Below are 19,063 nucleotides of genomic sequence, written 5' to 3' on the forward strand. Positions count from 1 at the left end.
TTTTTTTGGAAAATAAATATGCTATGATGAAAATGATGCAATGGAGATTCTCCCAATATGAGAGAGTTGTTGTGTCGTCTCTGAGCAGAATCACACGTCATAAGGTCAAAGGTTCGGCATAGGTGCCACACAGCCATAAGAACAATAGTCACCAACAGAGCAGAATAGTCACCAACGGTACCTGTCATGTATATCCCTCCCCACTCACAGGTGAATCTAGGTCAGGGTAAGGTCATGAAACGCAGTATACGGTCCGCCCGAAGGTAAGCATCATCACAGCGCGGATGCGGGTGACGATAATACCTCCGTTTGAAACCACTACTCTGCTCGTAGTCACATGATCCATCCCGAGACGTACACCTCGAGACAAACCATGCTCCCACTCTATCCTAGGGTACCTAAAGTGCACTCATAGCCTGTGTATTGGGCCTTTTACCTCATAGAATCATCCCACCCAACCTGCAAATAGAGAAAATATGTGGCCCCCACGGGGACCCATAATATAGTCCAGATGCATGCGAAGAGTAAACATGATATGCAAGCAAGAAGTAAACATGGTATGCAAGCATATATACAAAACGCAAAACGCATAAACAAATAAATAAACACCCAATAAAAGAAACAAACAAAGTCTAGGATCGACTCGCTAAGAATGGACCAGCACAGGTCTATCAACATCCCCAGCAGAGTCGCCAGCTGTCGCACGCTCGCGAAAAATGAACAGAGTCGCCACCAATATATTTATCCCATAAGGGAAAGGTGTCGCACGCTCGCGAAAAATGAACAGAGTCGCCACCAATATATTTATCCCATAAGGGAAAGGAATATCAGGAAACCTAACAAAGGAAGGAACAGGGTCTTGCGACCAGAGAATCTAGGTACGGGAGTCGGTTACGCAAGGGGAAGGTGCTAGCACCCCTCACGCCCATCGTACTCGATGGTATCCACCTATGTTTGTTTCTATCTAAAGGGTGTGTACTATGTCTATGTCTAAATGCGAAGTGAATGCAGAATGTAGGGAAAATAAAGAATTGTACTCGCACGGGCCCTACCCCGCTGCCTACGTATCCTTTTCAGGAATCAGAGTTACCGTAGCTCGGCTCACGATTTTCTGTTTGTTTTGTGTTTTTTAGTTGGGCGGAGTTAACGCTCGCGCTCTTGCATAAGGGATCGCCTAGGATGCAAAGGAGCGGAGATAACGGTGCCCTTAGAGAGAAGAAAAAGAGAGATTGGTTTGTGTCTTTTAGGGTAATTCCATGATGACGAGAACCCACTACAAGGTCTCGCATCACTTCCTTACTTTGTGTTAAATCTGACCATTTATTAGTGTTTTAAGTGTTTTTGGTTGGTGTTTTTTAAGGGGATTTGTTTGTGACTCAGATCATACCAAAAAGAGTTTTGTTTTGCATATTTAGAGAACGCACATCGAGGCCTACGCCACAATCGTTTCTCTAAATAACGGTTAAGAAATACATCGAGGTTTCACACCTCCATCATTTCTTCTCCGCTAAGTAAAGGAGATACAAAAAGAGTTTTTTGTGAATGTTTAGAGAATGCACATCGAGGCCTACACCACGATCGTTTCTCTAAACAACGGTTAAGAAATACATCGAAGCTTCACACTTCAATCATTTCTTCTCCGCTAAGTAGGAAAGAACATACATCGGGGCCTACACCCCAATCATTTCCTTCCTACTATGAAATATAGTAACGGTATGATCTTCATCGATATTTATTAAGTATTTTAAAAGTTGAAAAGAAAAAGAAAAAAAAACTAGCCTAAAATGAATAACTAGCCTAATGTTTAAAAGGGGATTTGTAGATCCTAATGTTATCATGGTCTCTACCTAAAGTTAGGAGTAAATGAACGAAATTACAAGCATAAGCGGAGATCGAGAATACAAGTAAAAATACAAGTAAACAAATGATACCAAATTAGTGTAAAATGTCTAAGAGAAACACTTGAAAGTATGGTACAAAACATGATTCAAAATATTGCACAAAATGAATTAAAAGATACTATTTTTTATTGATTTTTTTATATGACAAAAACAAGAATTCTAATCAAACAAAAAGAATTAAAATAAAAGCCTAAACTAATATTTTTAATGATTATTATTTTTATATGTCAAAACTCAAATCTTAAGATCTAAAAGAAATATGAGAAAATCAGTATTTTTATTACTAAAAAAAGAGTAAAAGAAAATCTAAAATCTACCAATTAAACAAAGAGTCAGGGGGGGTGCAACTCTGAAAATAATGGTGTGAAGAGTACAGGCGCTGGGCCCAGGGTATTGGCCCAGCAGAGTTTATTGTAAATGACCAAAAAGGGGAGTTACAGGCCTAGCGTGGGGGGTTTGTGTAGCAATCCGGCCCAAGACGTTTTTTGTTACAGTTTTTATCTTCAGCCACCAAAAAGTAGTGGTTAACGGGCCTGAGGGGTGTATGACTTTAGCAATTCGTGGCTCATAGTGTATGATTTATTCAGATTTTTTTTAACCGCCTAAGACTAATTAAAACTGGTTAATCTTGATTAAATCTAGTGTTAATTCTAATTAAACTCAATTAATCCTAATCACATCTAATTAGTACTAATGCTAGACAAAATTCTACTCAGTAATTACTTAAGACTAAAAAGGATATTAGGGTTCAACGTGTTATGACCATTCATCTTCCTCGTTCCCGGACTCTCTTCTTTTACTCTCTCGTTCACTCTTAAACGGCGCACTACGGCGGCCTCTCCGGCGAGCGTTTTGAACGCCGCCGTGAGTAATTATCATTCTCCTCCCTCGAACTTACTCCCTCCGCCTCTCAAATCCGGCTTCATCAACAGCTCAGAATCAAAAGGGGATTTGAAACCCTAAGTTGCGAGATTGGTGTAATCAGGAACAAATTGAAACGCGTTCGCTCAATTGGAAAAGAGATGTACGAAGAGTGAAGGAGAATAAGCAAGGAACGGAGGGAACTTACCTTGACTCGTCAAAGGAGAAAACTTGAGGAGTTCCGACGAATCTTCGAGTCGATTTGTATGGCGCGAAATAAACGCGATCCAGGTAGCTTTACCGTTCTTGCGCTTCTTTCTTTCCTCTTTCAGTTTTTTTGTTCTTTGCTGAAATTCTCCTTCTTCCTTCTGGTTTTGCAAATGTTAACTTTCGGGTGCGTAGTTGTTGTTGAGTAGTGTAAAGATGATGATGATAATTCAGGGAGAATGCGTGAATTGAAGGCTTGATGAGAGGTTGCAGCGGTGGAGGATGTGGCGAGGTTGTGGCTGAGCTCAGTTGATAAGAGCTTCAGATGTTGAAGCTCTATCAATGGTGGATCCGTGAGCTTTTAGTGGAGGTAAGGGAGAGAGATGAATGGAGAATGAATGAAATGAAGAAGTGGTGAATGAAGAATGTGGGGAGAGTTGCAGAGAGAATCGAAGGGAGAGTGAAAGTGAAGGGAGTGATGAAGTGAAGAGGATGAAGGTGGTGAATTGTGGTTGAGACTGAAAATGGTGAATGAAGAAGAGTCTGAAACTGATAAAGAATGGTGGGGAATGAAGGGTGAAGATTATGAATTGTGGAAGAGAGGACTGAATTAGTGATGAAGGCTCTGTTATATAGAGGTTAGTTCCAGCTCAAATTTCTGTTATGATTCTGTTTTGAATTGGTTAGGTAGTTAGGATTCTGTTAGATGTTAGTTAGTGACAGTTAGGAAGGTTAGAAAACTGTCAGGGAATTAGTTACAATTCTGTTTTAGGTGGTTAGTTAACTGTTAGGTATTGGGATCGGTTTATTTGGTGGTTAGAGATTGTGAAGGTTATTAAGGGATTTGTTAATGAAAGTTAAAATGTGGAGTGGTTTTCTGTTTGTGAGGATGGTTGACTCGAATATGGTTTTGAAATGGTTTGAATTTCTATTTGATGCAGAGGGTTATTTGAACTGTGTGGGTTGGTTTTGGTTTATGTACAAAATGCTTGAAGTTTAACCAATTTGTCTACTGGTTTATGCAGGATGTGAAGTGAACTGAGCAGCTTGGCATACCTTTGGAAATAACATGGAGTAGATGGAAGTGGCTTATGGAGGGTTTTTTAGAAATAGGCTTAGGAGACTTGTGTAATTTTCAACATGCTGAATTTCTTTTATACCCTTTGACTCATTGTAATGGATTGTAACTTTGACTTGAAACGCAAGGAATTTGAGTTGGAATTCTTTTACTTATACTTTGAACTTTGAATGAAGCTTCACCTTTTGTTGTAATCTCTTGTACGGATCAAACGAAATTTGAAGTTTGGTATTGACTTGCGTTCATGTCTTATAATTTTGAATCATGATAGACTTTTGTCTCCTTTTTGTAACCCGAGTTCTAAGAAATTATCGTCTTAATCCAATCAGACTTGTACATCAAGAACTCGATGAATATTTCACAGTAATGAATCCAATTTCAATTCGATTTTCAATATGCACTTGTGTTGAAACAACAACCAAACACCTCAATAATAATGAACTCACAACTCCATATTTTGCACCATGACAACGTCTTTCCTCAGTTGATGCCCTTCATATAACCATAATGCTTTAGGAACCTTTTTGATGAAGGCAAGGATTGGAGCGCAGAAGGACACCTTAACATATGATCCGATTACCCTTTGCTGGCGAACCTTGTAATTTGATGAATAAAAACTCCATGAATCAAACCCTAATTCCATGATCCCAGTGCTCAAAGAACAACCAGGTGAATCAAGTTTATTTCAAGTAGGAGCCTCAAACCAATAGAACCCTAATCCACTAGAAGACCTCTGATCCCCTGTCTCAAATTATTGGTTAATGATGCATGTTATGTCAATGACCTAATGGAAAGATGCAGATGAATGCAAAGCGTGAGCCAGATAGAGATAAATTAGGGGTAGGACAAATTTGGGGTATGACAAAAGGAATATCAGAAAACCTAGCAAAGGAAGGAACAGGGTCTTGCGACCAGAGAATCAAGGTACGGGAGTCGGTTACGCAAGGGGAAGGTATTAGCACCCCTCGCGCCCATCGTACTCGATGGTATCCACCTATGTTTGTTTCTATCTAAAGGGTGTATAACTATGTCTATGTCTAAATGCGAAATGAATGCAAAACGTAGGGAAAAGAAAGAATTGTACTCGCACGGGCCCTACCCCGCTGCCTACGTATCCTTTTCAGGAATCAGACCGTTACTATATTTCATAGTAGGAAAGAAATGATTGAGGCGTAGGCCCCGATGTATGTTCTTTTCTACTTAGTGGAGAAGAAATGATTGAGGTGTGAGGCCTCGATGTATTTCTTAACCGTTATTTAGAGAAACGATTGTGGCGTAGGCCTCGATGTGCATTCTCTAAATATTCATAAAAAACTTCTTTTTTTGTATCTCTTTTACTTAGCGAAAAAGAAATGATTGAGGTGTGAGGCCTCGATGTATTTCTTAACCGCTATTTAGAGAAACGATTGTGGCGTAGGCCTCGATGTGCATTCTCTAAATACTCAAAAAACAAAAATTCTTTTTGGTATGATCTAAGTCACAAACAAAATTCCCTTAAAAAAAACACCAACCAAAAACACTTAAAACACTAATAAATGATCAGATTTAAAACAAAGTAAGGAAGTGATGCGAAGCCTTGTAGTGGGTTTTGTCATCATGGAATTACCCTAAAAGACACAAACCAATCTCTCTTTTTCTTCTTTCTAAGGGCATGTTATCTCCGCTCTATTGCATCCTAGGCGATCCCTTATGCAAGAGCGCGAACGTTAACTCCGCCCAACTAAAAAACACAAAACAAACAGAAAATCGTGAGCCGAGCTACGGTAACTCTGATTCCTGAAAAGGATACGTAGGCAGCGGGGTAGGGCCCGTGCGAGTACAATTCTTTATTTTCCCTACATTTTGCATTCATTTCGCATTTAGACATAGACATAGTACACACCCTTTAGATAGAAACAAACATAGGTGGATACCATCGAGTACGATGGGCGCGAGGGGTGCTAATACCTTCCCCTCGCGTAATCGACTCCCGTACCTTGATTCTCTGGTCGCAAGACCCTGTTCTTACCCTTTATTAGGTTTTCTGATATTCCTTTCCTTTATGGGATAAATATATTAGTGGCGACTCTGTTCTTTTTCGCGAGCGTGCGACAGCTGGCGACTCTGCTGGGGATGTTGTTAGACCTGTGCTGGTCCATTCTTAGCGAGTCGATCCTAGCCTTTGTTTGTTTCTTTTATTGGGTGTTTATCTGTGTATGTGTTTACATTCTGTATATATGTTTGTATACCATGTCTATTTCCTGTTTGCATATCATGTTTACTTTCCGCATGCATCTGGACTATATTATGGGTCCCCGTGGGGGCCACATATTTTCTCTCTGTTTGCAGGTTGGGTGGGATGATTCTATGAGGTAAAAGGCCCAATACCCAGGCCATGAGTGATACCTTAGGAACTAGGAATAGAGTGGCCATGACGGACAGAATACGTATGTCTGATTGATCCGATCATGTATCCACGGGCAGAGCTTGGTTGAAAGAGGCAATATCGTATGATTACGCCTACTTTCAATCCTCTGTTGGCTTTCTTTGACCTACCCTGACCTAGATTCACCCGTGAGTGGGGAGGGATATACATGACAGGTACCGCTGGTGACTATTCCGTTCTGTTGGTGACTATTGGTTCTCCTGGTATTTAAAAAAGGTGTCGGACCTTTGATCTCATGACATCTGATCTATATAAATTATTCAGAGGATTGCACAGTGGTTACTAAGATTTTATGGACCTTGATCCCATGCTTTTGCATTGCATAACATCATTGCTTTAATCCACTTCATTTGCGGGGGATCCTAAAGTCTATTTCAAAAAAAAAGGGAGACAAAAAATTTAAAAAAAAAAAGAGAAAAAAAAACAAAAAGTGTGTGAAAAGACTTTAGGATTCCTCAAAAATGAAACATTGCATTCATATCATATTGCATGTCATGGTTCCCTATCAGAAGCTTATTGGGGTCCCTTTTAATCCACATTTCTGCTTCATCATAAAAACTAACTTCCCTACATCTGTATCATACAAGGATTAATCAGAGGAGAATCATGGACCGTCTTGAACAAAATCAGGTTGAACTTCGTAAAGACATGGATGCTATGAGTGAGAGGATGACCCAACTCTTGGAGACTCTCCACGTTGTTATTCAGGGGCAAGAAGAGCTTATACAAAGTGTTGTTAAGTTGACTAATGGTACTCCGACCACTGTTGCTAATGGGGGATCAAAACCTGTGCCTGTGGAAGTTCCTAACAAGGGGGATTCACACCATGAGAATGATTCTGAACTTGAAGCTTTCAAGTTCCCGATCGAGGAAAATGAGAGGAAATTCCATCTCCTGGAAGAAAGATTGAATGCTTTAGAAGGTCGAGGCTCCTCCGGTTTAAGTGCTATTGATTTGTGCCTAGTACCTGATATCAAGATTCCCGCAAAATTCAAAGTCCCCAGTTTTGAGAAATACAAGGGTACCACTTGTCCGATGAGCCACATCAAGGCGTTTTGCAACAAGATGGCTCCGTATGCAAAAAATGATAAGCTTTTAATGCACTTCTTTCAGGATAGCCTAAGTGGGGCATCCCTTGAGTGGTATACACGACTCGAACGAACTCATATCCGCACATGGGATGAACTAGCAAAGGCTTTTCTCAAACATTACAAGTACAACAGTGACATAGCTCCTACTAGACTACAACTCCAAAGTTTAACTCAGAAGGTTGATGAGTCTTTTAAAGAGTATGCACAAAGGTGGAGAGAATTAGCTTCCAGAGTCCAACCTCCTCTTTTGGAACGAGAGCTTGTAGACATGTTCATGAATACTCTGAAAGATCCTTATCTGAACATGATGATTGGGTGTGCTTCCTCCGAATTCTCAAGTTTGGTTGTCGTAGGAGAACGAATTGAAAACGCCTTAAAGATGGGTAAAATCCAAGATATGGCCAATACTTCCGAATTCACAGAAGAAGAGAAAAGTGAAACAGATGCAATTTCAGAGAATAGAGAAGGAGAACTGAAGGATAGAAAAACACTTAGAAAGGGGGGGGGGTTTGAATAAGTGTAGCTTTAAAAACTTGACAGATAAAAATAAATTGCACAGTTATTTTTATCCTGGTTCGTTGTTAACTAAACTACTCCAGTCCACCCCCGCAGAGATGATTTACCTCAACTGAGGATTTAATCCACTAATCGCACGGATTACAATGGTTCTCCACTTAGTCAGCAACTAAGTCTTCCAGAGTCTTCTGATCACACACTGATCACTCCAGGAACAACTGCTTAGATACCCTCTAAGACTTTTCTAGAGTATACTGATCCACACGATCACTCTAGTTACAACCTGCTTAGATAACCTCTAAGACTTCCTAGAGTATTCTGATCCACACGATCACTCTAGTTCCTTACAACTTAATGTAATCAATTCTAAGAGTATTACAATTGCTTCTTAAAAGCTATAATCACAAACTGTGATATTTCTCTTAACGTTTGAGCTTAATCTCACTAAGATATTACAACAGCAATGTAGTGAGCTTTGATGAAGATGAAGATTCTGAGCTTTGAGTAGAACAGAGTTTCAGCAAGTTAATGTAGGTTGTTTTTGTGCAGAATCGTTAACCTTGCTTCTCATCAGAACTTCATATTTATAGGCGTTGGAGAAGATGACCGTTGAGTGCATTTAATGCTTTGCGTGTTCCGTACAGCATCGCATTTAATGTTATACGCTTTTGTCAACTACCTCGAGCCTTGTTCACGCTGTGTCTACTGACGTAGCCTATAATAGCTTTTAACGTTCCTTTTGTCAGTCAGCGTAGCTTGCCACTTGTACTTCCTTCTGATCTGATGTTTGTGAATACAACGTTTGAATATCATCAGAGTCAAACAGCTTGGTGCAAAGCATCTTCTGATCTTCTGACCTTGAAGTGCTTCTGAGCGTGATACCATCAGAACTTCAGTGCTTCTGTTCTCTTGTTCTTCTGATGCTTCCATAGACCCATGTTCTGATTCTGCTTCGACCATCTTCTGATGTCTTGCCAGACCATGTTCTGATGTTGCATGCTGAACCCTTTGAGACAAAGCTTCTGAGCGCTGAATTATGCATACTCTTTATATATTTCCTGAAAAGGAAATTGCATTGGATTAGAGTACCATATTATCTTAAGCAAAATTCATATTATTGTTATCATCAAAACTAAGATAATTGATCAGAACAAATCTTGTTCTAACAATCTCCCCCTTTTTGATGATGACAAAAACATATATAAATGATATGAATTTGCGATCAGAAAGAGCAGACGGCAAAAGACAAATTACACAGCTATAGCATAAGCATATGAATATGTCTCCCCCTGAGATTAACAATCTCCCCCTGAGATAAATAATCTCCCCCTGAAATAAATACTCGAAGAACTTTAATAAAAGACTTCCCTGATTATTTCGGTAGAGACGATCACATAAGCTTCTGTCTTCAGAGAATTCATAGCTTCTGACTTCTGCTTCCATTGGACAGCTTCAGAACTAGAATTTCTTTAGATCCCTAGAACACTCACAGCTTCTGATTCCTGCTTCCATCTAGGACAACTTCAGAACTTGAATTTCTTTGATCTTCTGAACATTCACAGCTTCTGACTTCTGCTTCCATCTAGGACAGCTTCAGAACTTGAATTTCTTTGATCTTCTGAACATTCACAGCTTCTGATTTCTGCTTCCATTTAGGACAGCTTCAGAACTTGAGTTTTCTGGATCTTTAGATCATTCACAGCTTCTGATTTCTGCTTCCCTCGGATAGCTTCAGAGCTTTGAATTTCTACCAACATCACTTCATGCTAGATTTGTATCAGAACATTGTTGAATGTACCAGAGCATCATCAGAGCATCTCTACATCCTGAAATGTTACAGAACAAAAACTAAACGACAAAAGTCAGCATGAACGAGTCAGAACATAAAATGTATATTAAAACACATGATATGTATCAGAGCCATATAGGCTGAAATAATGTATCAGAGCAAATAGAATTTTGTCAGAGCAGATAGACAAATATGGATCAAATTCTATTATCAGTGCTTCTGATTTCTGAAGCTTGACAGCACTCAGCTTGCTTCAGTTTCCATGAGCTTATTCTTTTTACAGAATAACACTTCTTATGGTTTTGCTTCTTGTGTTTGCTTTGAAGATCCTCTTCACTTCTTTATACCTGCAAAACACTTAAACCATATAGAACTTGCAGTTCTTGTTAGTAAATGTGTGGGAGCTTTACCCAGCAACTGATAGATTAATCAAATCATTTATCATTTATCTTCTCCCCCTTTTTGTCATAACATCAAAAAGAATATTTCAAAAGATTCAGATGAATAAAACGACAAATAAAATCACTGGAATGTAAAACAAAGAAACTTTTCATTGATAATCAAAAAGAAAGATTACAAAAGAGGGATGCAGGAAAACAGATGCAACAAGGAAAGACAACTACACAGATCAAAGGATTAAGATCCTAGCCTACGCAAAATCCGCGCCAGAACATCATGAATCCCGTCAGTACTTGTAGCTTGCGTTGCCATGAAAGAGCGAAACTCAGCATTGGCTACTTCTTGCGCGTCCAAACGAGAAGCCAGCCTAGCTTGATTCTGATGAAGAGCTTCCAAGGTCTCCATCAGAGCTGAGGTTTCACCAGAAGAAGAGGCACCTGAATTTCTGCCAAAAGGGACAGCAATCTCAGCAGGGTGATCTTCTGGAAGATCTACAGCTTGTGCATCTTCCATTTCCTCATCTGAGTCTGACTCAGAAGTAGCCTTAGCATATTCTGGTTCAGGCAGCTCAGAAGTTCCATCTTCCAACGCTTGAAGAATAGCCGCTAGGTTTGTTGGAGGAGTAGGACCAGCAACTTCAGTAGGATAAACCACTACTGGAAAGACCATGTGAGGTGCTTTGACAGAAGGGTTCATTCTGAACCAGTTGAACAGCCATTGAAAATCTCCAGTCAGCACAGGAAACCATGGTTTCCACACCACGATGTCTCTGCAGAGATTTTCTTCTTCCAACTCATCTGCAGGTATCTTCTTCTCAAGAACACTTCTGTTCCTGATGAGATGGTGACAGCTGCTTTCACCAACTTCCAACCGAAGACCACGAATACCAGGAGCTTCAGACATGATCCTTCTCTGAGTGTCTGTAGCCCTAACCAGAAAATCCTGACGAAAGGTATCCCAAAGGTTGCTTGTAGCATACTCATCCAAATGGTTAAGGTGAGCAGCACCCAGAATCTCCAACCAGCCATTTACATCAAAATGTAAAAGCTCCAGATATGATTGAGTGGTAGGGGTTGGAGGGTTGACAGTGAACCTGGAGTCGGGAAGAACAACACTATAGGGATTAGGTGTTCTGGTGGGAAAAGGGTGTGAGAGAGATGAAGAAATATCTGATGGATGGGTTGAAGGAGAGAAGATATCAGATGGTGAAGAGGGTAGTTCCGAGAGGATGAATGAGGAGGAAGAGGTGGTGGAGGTCTTTGAAGAGGGAGGTGATTGAGGGGTACCGTCAAGGGAGGTGATCCTTACTCTTTTTGGTTTGGTTTCTGGATCAGCAGTTGCCTTTCTCTTTTGTTTCCGATCATTATCTTGATTCCCAGAGCTTGACGATGGATTCATGATGAAGTTGCAGATATTGGAAACTACTAGGGTTTATGATATGAATGTAAAGAGAGAGAACGAAAAAGAAACTGAATGCAAAGAGAGAGAAATATAAGAGGGAAAAGAAACGTTTGAAGAATATAAAAAGAAAAACTGAAAGAGAGTAAATGATGAAAAGCATTTAATGTTACGTGACGTGAGGAGAGATAATAATGACAAAAGACTGTTAGAACAAGATTTGTTCTTATCAATTATCTTAGTTTTGATGATAACAATAATATGAATTTTGCTTAAGATAATATGGTACTCTAATCCAATGCAATTTCCCTTTCAGGAAATATATAAAGAGTACGCATAATTCAGCGCTCAGAAGATGTGTCTCAAATGGTTCAGCATGCAACATCAGAACATGGTCTGGCAAGACATCAGAAGATGGTCGAAGCAGAATCAGAACATGGGTCTATGGAAGCATCAGAAGAACATGAGATCAGAAGCACTGAAGATCAGAAGATGGTATCACGCTCAGAAGCACTTCAAGGTCAGAAGATCAGAAGATGCTATGCACCAAGCTGTTTGACTCTGATGATATTCAAACGTCATATTCACAAACATCAGATCAGAAGGAAGTACACGTGGCAGACTACGCTGACTGACAAAAGGAACGTTAAAGCTACTAAAGGCTACGTCAGTAGACACAGCGTGAACAAGGCTCGAGGTAGTTGACAAAAGCGTATAACATTAAATGCAAAGCTGTACGGAACACGCAAAGCATTAAATGCATTCAACGGTCATCTTCTCAACGCCTATAAATATGAAGTTCTGATGAGAAGCAAGGTTAACGATTCTGCACCAAAACAACTCATATCAAACTTGCTGAAACGCTGTTCAAATCTAAACTCAGAATCTTCATCTTCATCAAAGCTCACTACATTGCTGTTGTAATATCTTAGTGAGATTAAGCTTAAATTGTAAGAGAAATATCACAGTTGTGATTATCGCTTTTAAGAAGCATTTGTAAACTCTTGAATAGATTACATTAAGTTGTAAGGAACTAGAGTGATCAGTTGATCAGTATACTCTAGGAAGTCTTGGCAGTTGGCTGAGCAGGAAGTCTTGGCAGTTGGCTGAGCAGGAAGTCTTGGCAGTTGGCTGAGCAGAAAGTCTTAGGAGTGAACTAAGCCTAGAGTGATCGTGTTGATCAGTAGACTCTAGAAAAGTCTTAGGAGTGAACTAAGCAGTTGTTCCTGGAGTGATCAGGTTGTGATCAGAAGACTCTGGAAGACTTAGTTGCGGCTAAGTGGAGAACCATTGTAATCCGTGCGATTAGTGGATTAAATCCTCAGTTGAGGTAAATCATCTCTGCGGGGGTGGACTGGAGTAGCTTCGTTAACAGCGAACCAGGATAAAAATAATTGTGCAATTTATTTTTATCGTCCAAGATTTAAAGTCACACTTATTCAATCCCCCCCTTTCTAAGTGTTTTTCTATCCTTCAATTGGCATCAGAGCGCCGGTTCTAAGGTGCAAGCACTTAACCGTGTTTAGAAAAGATTCAGGAAGAGAAAAACGCTTCATTTAAAAGATGGTTGATGAAAGTGAAAGGACTATACCTACACCTGCATCTACATCTGGCTCTGCTGAGCAATACAACGGTAACAATGGTTATACTAGACCGCCGGTATTTGATGGTGAAAACTTTGAATACTGGAAAGATAAACTGGAAAGTTACTTTCTGGGTCTAGATGGTGATCTATGGGATCTTCTGATGGATGGTTACAAACATCCTGTAAATGCCAGAGGCGTAAAGCTGTCAAGGCAAGAAATGAATGATGATCAAAAGAAGCTTTTCAGGAATCATCATAAATGTAGAACTGTTTTGCTGAATGCTATCTCTCATGCTGAGTATGAGAAGATATCTAACAGGGAAACGGCCTATGACATATATGAGTCCTTGAAAATGACTCATGAAGGAAATGCTCAAGTCAAGGAGACCAAAGCTCTAGCCTTAATCCAGAAGTATGAAGCCTTCAAGATGGAGGATGATGAAGACATTGAAAAGATGTTTTCGAGATTTCAAACTCTTACTGCTGGATTGAGAATTCTTGACAAAGGATACACCAAGGCTGATCATGTAAAGAAGATCATCAGAAGCTTACCCAGAAGATGGGGTCCTATGGTGACTGCATTCAAGATTGCAAAGAATCTGAATGAAGTTTCTCTGGAAGAGCTTATCAGCGCCTTGAGAAGTCATGAAATAGAGCTGGACGCAAATGAGCCTCAAAAGAAAGGTAAGTCTATTGCATTAAAATCAAATATCAAGAAATGCACTAACGCTTTTCAGGCCAGAGAAGAAGATCCTGAAGAATCAGAATCTGAAGAAGAAGATGAACTGTCCATGATTTCCAGAAGGCTAAATCAACTCTGGAAGACCAAGCAAAGGAAGTTCAGAGGCTTCAGAAGCTCAAGGAAATTTGAACGTGGAGAATCTTCTGATGAAAAAAGATTTGACAAGAAGAAGGTCATGTGCTATGAATGCAATGAGCCTGGACACTACAAGAATGAATGTCCAAATCTTCTGAAGGAAAGTCCCAAGAAAAAGGCTCATAAGAAGAAAGGTCTTATGGCAACCTGGGATGAGTCAGAAGATGATTCAGAAGATGAGCAGGCCAACTGTGCGCTGATGGCGACAGAAGATGACGGATCAGAATCTACATCAGAATCAGATTCTGAAGAGGTATTTTCTGAACTTACCAGAGATGAGTTAGTTTCCGGTCTAACTGAACTTCTGGAACTCAAGTCTCAGATTAGTCTCAAATACAAAAAGCTGAAAAAGCAATTTGAATTTGAAACCAAGAAGCTTGAGTTGGAGAATTCTGAATTAAAAGAAAAACTTTTAAAATTATCCAATGATGTTGGATCTCCTTCTGATTCAGAAAAATCCACTCCCAGTCTAAACCATATTCTGAAGGAATATGATTTAAGTTTCAGGAAGTTCCTATCTAGAAGTATTGGCAGAAGTCAGCTAGCTTCTATGATATATGCCGTATCTGGAAACAAAAGAGTTGGCTTTGGTTATGAGGGTGAAACCCCATACAAACTTGAACCTGTTGATGAAATGAAAATTACATACAAGCCATTGTATGATCAGTTCAAGTATGGCCACTCACATGATATTAGGCACACTTCACATGCACAAAGTTTTCACATTACACACACTAAGAAGCATGGGACACAACCTAGGAAATATCATGAAACTCACATTAAGAATTATCATGCTGTTCCTCCTATTGCTTATAATGTTAAACCCAAGTTCAATCAGAACTTGAGAAAATCTAACAAGAAAGGACCCAAGAAGATGTGGGTACCAAAGAAAAAGATTATTTTTTTTGCAGATTCTCTTGATAACAAAGAAGACAACATTCAACATGACTTGACACCTGGATTCAAGTTGGTCTCAACACTTGAAAGGAAGAAAGATTGTCTTTCAAGTTCTGGTTCTTAAATCTGTTGAAGAAACTTTGTTTGTAGGAATTCAGAAAAGAAAGTTTATTAGTCTTGGAACCATCTGTTTTTGTCTGTCTCTAAAGCATTGATGTTTCATTCTTGATGCTACAGAATATACAAACATTGAAACATTGATTGTGGACAAATCAATAAACATCTGTTTTGATGATAAACTTGTTTCTGATGAATCAAAGAGCTTAAGAATTTCTGCAGATACAGTTTTATCTTATCAGAAGCTGCAGAACAAAGAAGTAAACCTCCAGTAGCTGTGTACATCTGAAGTAATGGATCAGAAGATCATTCAGACTTATATCAGCACACTTCAGAAGGAGTATTTCCAAAAGAGAAACTTGATCAACTCAGAAGCAGTGATCAGAATTTGAAGGCGTAAAATCTCTCTGATATTTACAGCTGTCATCTATTATCTAATGATGAACACGTATCTGTACGGTTAGTACAAAGCGTGCAGTTGAAAAGACGCCGACCTAGGTAACTGTATTAAATCATTTCATTTACTGTGTTCTCTCTCCTAATGTCATTTCTCATTAAATGCATAATGATTTCTTTTTTTTAAATCTTTTATTTAACCCGCTTCATCTTCATTCCTATTTTTTTCTCTCTTTTGTGCATTCATCTCGTTACATCTCTCTTCAAACCCTAGTTCTTGATTTGATCTCAAAGCATTATCATAATGAACTCATCTTCTCGTTCTTCAATCTCTAAAGATAGCATCACTTCCACACAGAACCGTTCAAGCAAAAATGATGCTCCGCTGAAAACTTGCTTAATACCCACGAAAGAACTGGAAGTTTTATGTGAATCGGCTGTGGACATCAACAACCTTAAAGCAAATGGCTTTCAGTGTGATGCAAGAATCTTTGAGCAAGGATGGTCTAAATATCTTGATAGATTGGTTGGTCCAATTTATCCAGAACTTGTAAAGGAATTTTGGGTACATGCAACAGTTACCCCAACTGCAATCATTTCTTTCGTGCTAGGGCATGAAGTGACTATCACTGAGAAACTCATCAGAAAGCTGTACAATCTTAATGATGAAGAAGGTTGGTCTGAGTTTCAACCCCATACAGTTGACTGGACTTTAGTTGCAAAACAAATCTCTACGGTTGTTGGAACTGACTCTGCTTTTACGGGCAACTTAAAGCCTTTTTATAAAGTATGGGCTGAGATTATCCTGGGTTCTCTTCACCATAGAAAAAAGATGCGCTGCTCCTCCTACATCAGCCCGACTCACAAGTATACTCTTTTCTGCATTGGCAAAAAGATAGAGATCAACATCTCTCATATTCTATTTGAGAATCTGAAAACCTCTATCTTTGAGTCAAGAGAAGATGAAAGGGCGAAGTACCCTCATATTCCAAGAACAACAATTCCTTTCGGAAGGATGATTTCAGACATTCTGATTGAAAGCAAAGTGGTGGACTCCATCAGAAATCGTAATGCCTCGCATTTTCTTGGAGTAACTCAAGGTCCCATCTTCAATGGTGTTGACCTGTTCGGACTGGAAGTCATTAAGAATGTACCTGTTATGTGCACAAGCTTTCCTGACATTCTGTCCAGAAGAATTGCTGTTAAAGGGTTCATCTCTCTGTTTCATAAAGAACTTGATCAAGTTGTCAAGTTTTACTTGGAAGATTGCGTGAGGAAGCAATCAGATGTTGATCCTGCTTGGATCCGTGGCAGAGTACTTCCGTCTAAAGAGGATATTCTGAAGAAGGATAAGAAGGAACGACAGGCAAGGTTAAAAAGAAAGGCTGAAGAAGATGAGGCTGAAAGAGCCAAGAAGTTGAGGGTCACCTATGATCCTGACAAGGTGGACTCTAAAGAACGAAGAGATAAAAGGATCAGAGATTCCTTTCGCAGAACCAGATCTTCTCCCTCTTCTTCTGTACAAATCTCCAGATATGTCCTTACTCCACCTCCTTCTGTCCCTAAACCATCTTTCCAACCACCTCCATCTGAACCAAAAGTAAACTTCACTCTACCAAATCCCTCTCCATCATCCTCCTCCTCTCCCATTCTAAACCCCACACCGTTGAGCATTCTTCCACCAACTCCTTCTGATAATTTCCCCTCACCAATTCCCTTTACAAATACTCCACCCTCTCCTCAATTCATTCCATCTGACACTCCAACCTCATCAATCATTCTCTCAGATATTCCCTCCTCCTCAACCACCGCACCTCCACCTTCTATATCTCATCCATTACCTACCAGAAAATCCCAACCCTACTGTCTTCTCTATCCAGACTACAAATTTACCTTCAATCCGCCTGAACCTGAACCTTCTACATACCTGGAACTCTTCAGACATGAGGTGATTAGTAGTCTAGACCTTCTGAAGGATGCTTTCCTAAATGGTCTGGATGATGTTTCTACAAGAAATCTCTGGAGAAGATTTCGCAAGGATTTTCAAGTAGAAGCAATGGGTGTTCAGAAAAGACTAGTGGCTGCTGCCCCTGGTTACCCTGGTTACCTTCTGGAGGAAGATAATGGCATATACTACCATCCTCTCAGAAATTGTGTTGCTGCTGAGGAGAAGCCCTTTGTGGATGAATTGGAAGTATTGAGACTGGCTGCTGCAATGGAAGCAAACCCATGCAGGGACATGGTTATCTGGATTCCTGAGTATCCTGTTCTGCTTGGAGACTTCAAGACTCTCTTTGACTTTCTGAGGGCAAACCCTTCTAAGAAAGACCCTAGCTTGGTCATTCCAGAAGTTGTTGATCCACCAGTAGTTGAAGGTCCTTCTGCTCCCAGGAATTTAGCTGCCATTCTTCAGGCTCTAGAGAATGGAGACTCTGAAATTCCTGCTGCAGAGTATGGAGATGCTTCTATGCAAGAAGCAGATGCTGAAGATCATGTTGCTAAATCAGACCCTGTTGAGGATATCCCAGCAAATGATACTTCTATGGAAGCTGCAGATCAACATGTCATTCCTGTGGTTGAAAGAGGTGAAACTTCTCTTGATGAACCTTCTCGTCTTGCAAGGACTCTAGAAGAAATTCAGAGGAGACAGGATGAGCAAAGCTCACTCAATGAGAAGTATGATGCTTTCATTGAGAGGCAAGAAGGACACAACAACGATGTTAAACAAATGCTGGCTAAGATCTTGTCAAGACTAGGGCCATCTTAGTTTGAGTCTATGTTGTCTCTTTCTTTTCTTTTTTCATCTGTTTTGTTTCTGTGCATCAAATTTTTTCATCCTGTACTTTTGTACCCTTTGGTTGAACCTTAATGAAATCATCTTCTTCCTCCATGTGTTTCTGTTTTATACATCTGAATCTTTTTAAGTATTCTTTTTGATGTTATGACAAAAAAGGGGGAGAAAGATAAATGATAAATGATTTGATTAAATCTATCAGTTGCTGGGTAAAGGCTCCCACACATTCACTAACAAGAACTGCAAGTTCTACATGGTTTAAGTGTTTTGCAGGTACAAAGAAGTGAAGTGAATCTTCAAAGCAAACACCAGAAGCAAAACCATAAGAAGTGTTATTCTGTAAAAGGAATAAGCTCTTGGAAACTGAAGCAAGCTGAGTGCTGTCAAGCTTCAGAGATCAGAAGCAAGAAAGAAGAATGAATCAGAAGCACTGATAATAGAATTTGAATATCATTGTCTATCCTGTTATGACAAAATTCTATTTGCCCTGATACATATAATGTTATGGCTCTGATACATTATTTGCTCTGATACATGTTTTTAGCCTAAATGCTCTGATATATTTGGCTCTGATACATATCATGTATTTGAATATACATTTTATGTTCTAACTCGTTCATGCTGACTTTTGTCGTTTAGTTTTTGTTCTGTAACATTTCAGGATGTAGAGATGCTCAGATGATGCTCTGGTACATTCAACAAATGTTCTGATACAAATCTAGCATGAAGTGA

The sequence above is a fragment of the Vicia villosa genome, linkage group LG3 (genome assembly GCF_029867415.1).
Source record: "Vicia villosa cultivar HV-30 ecotype Madison, WI linkage group LG3, Vvil1.0, whole genome shotgun sequence".
NCBI classification, from domain to species: domain Eukaryota; kingdom Viridiplantae; phylum Streptophyta; class Magnoliopsida; order Fabales; family Fabaceae; genus Vicia; species Vicia villosa.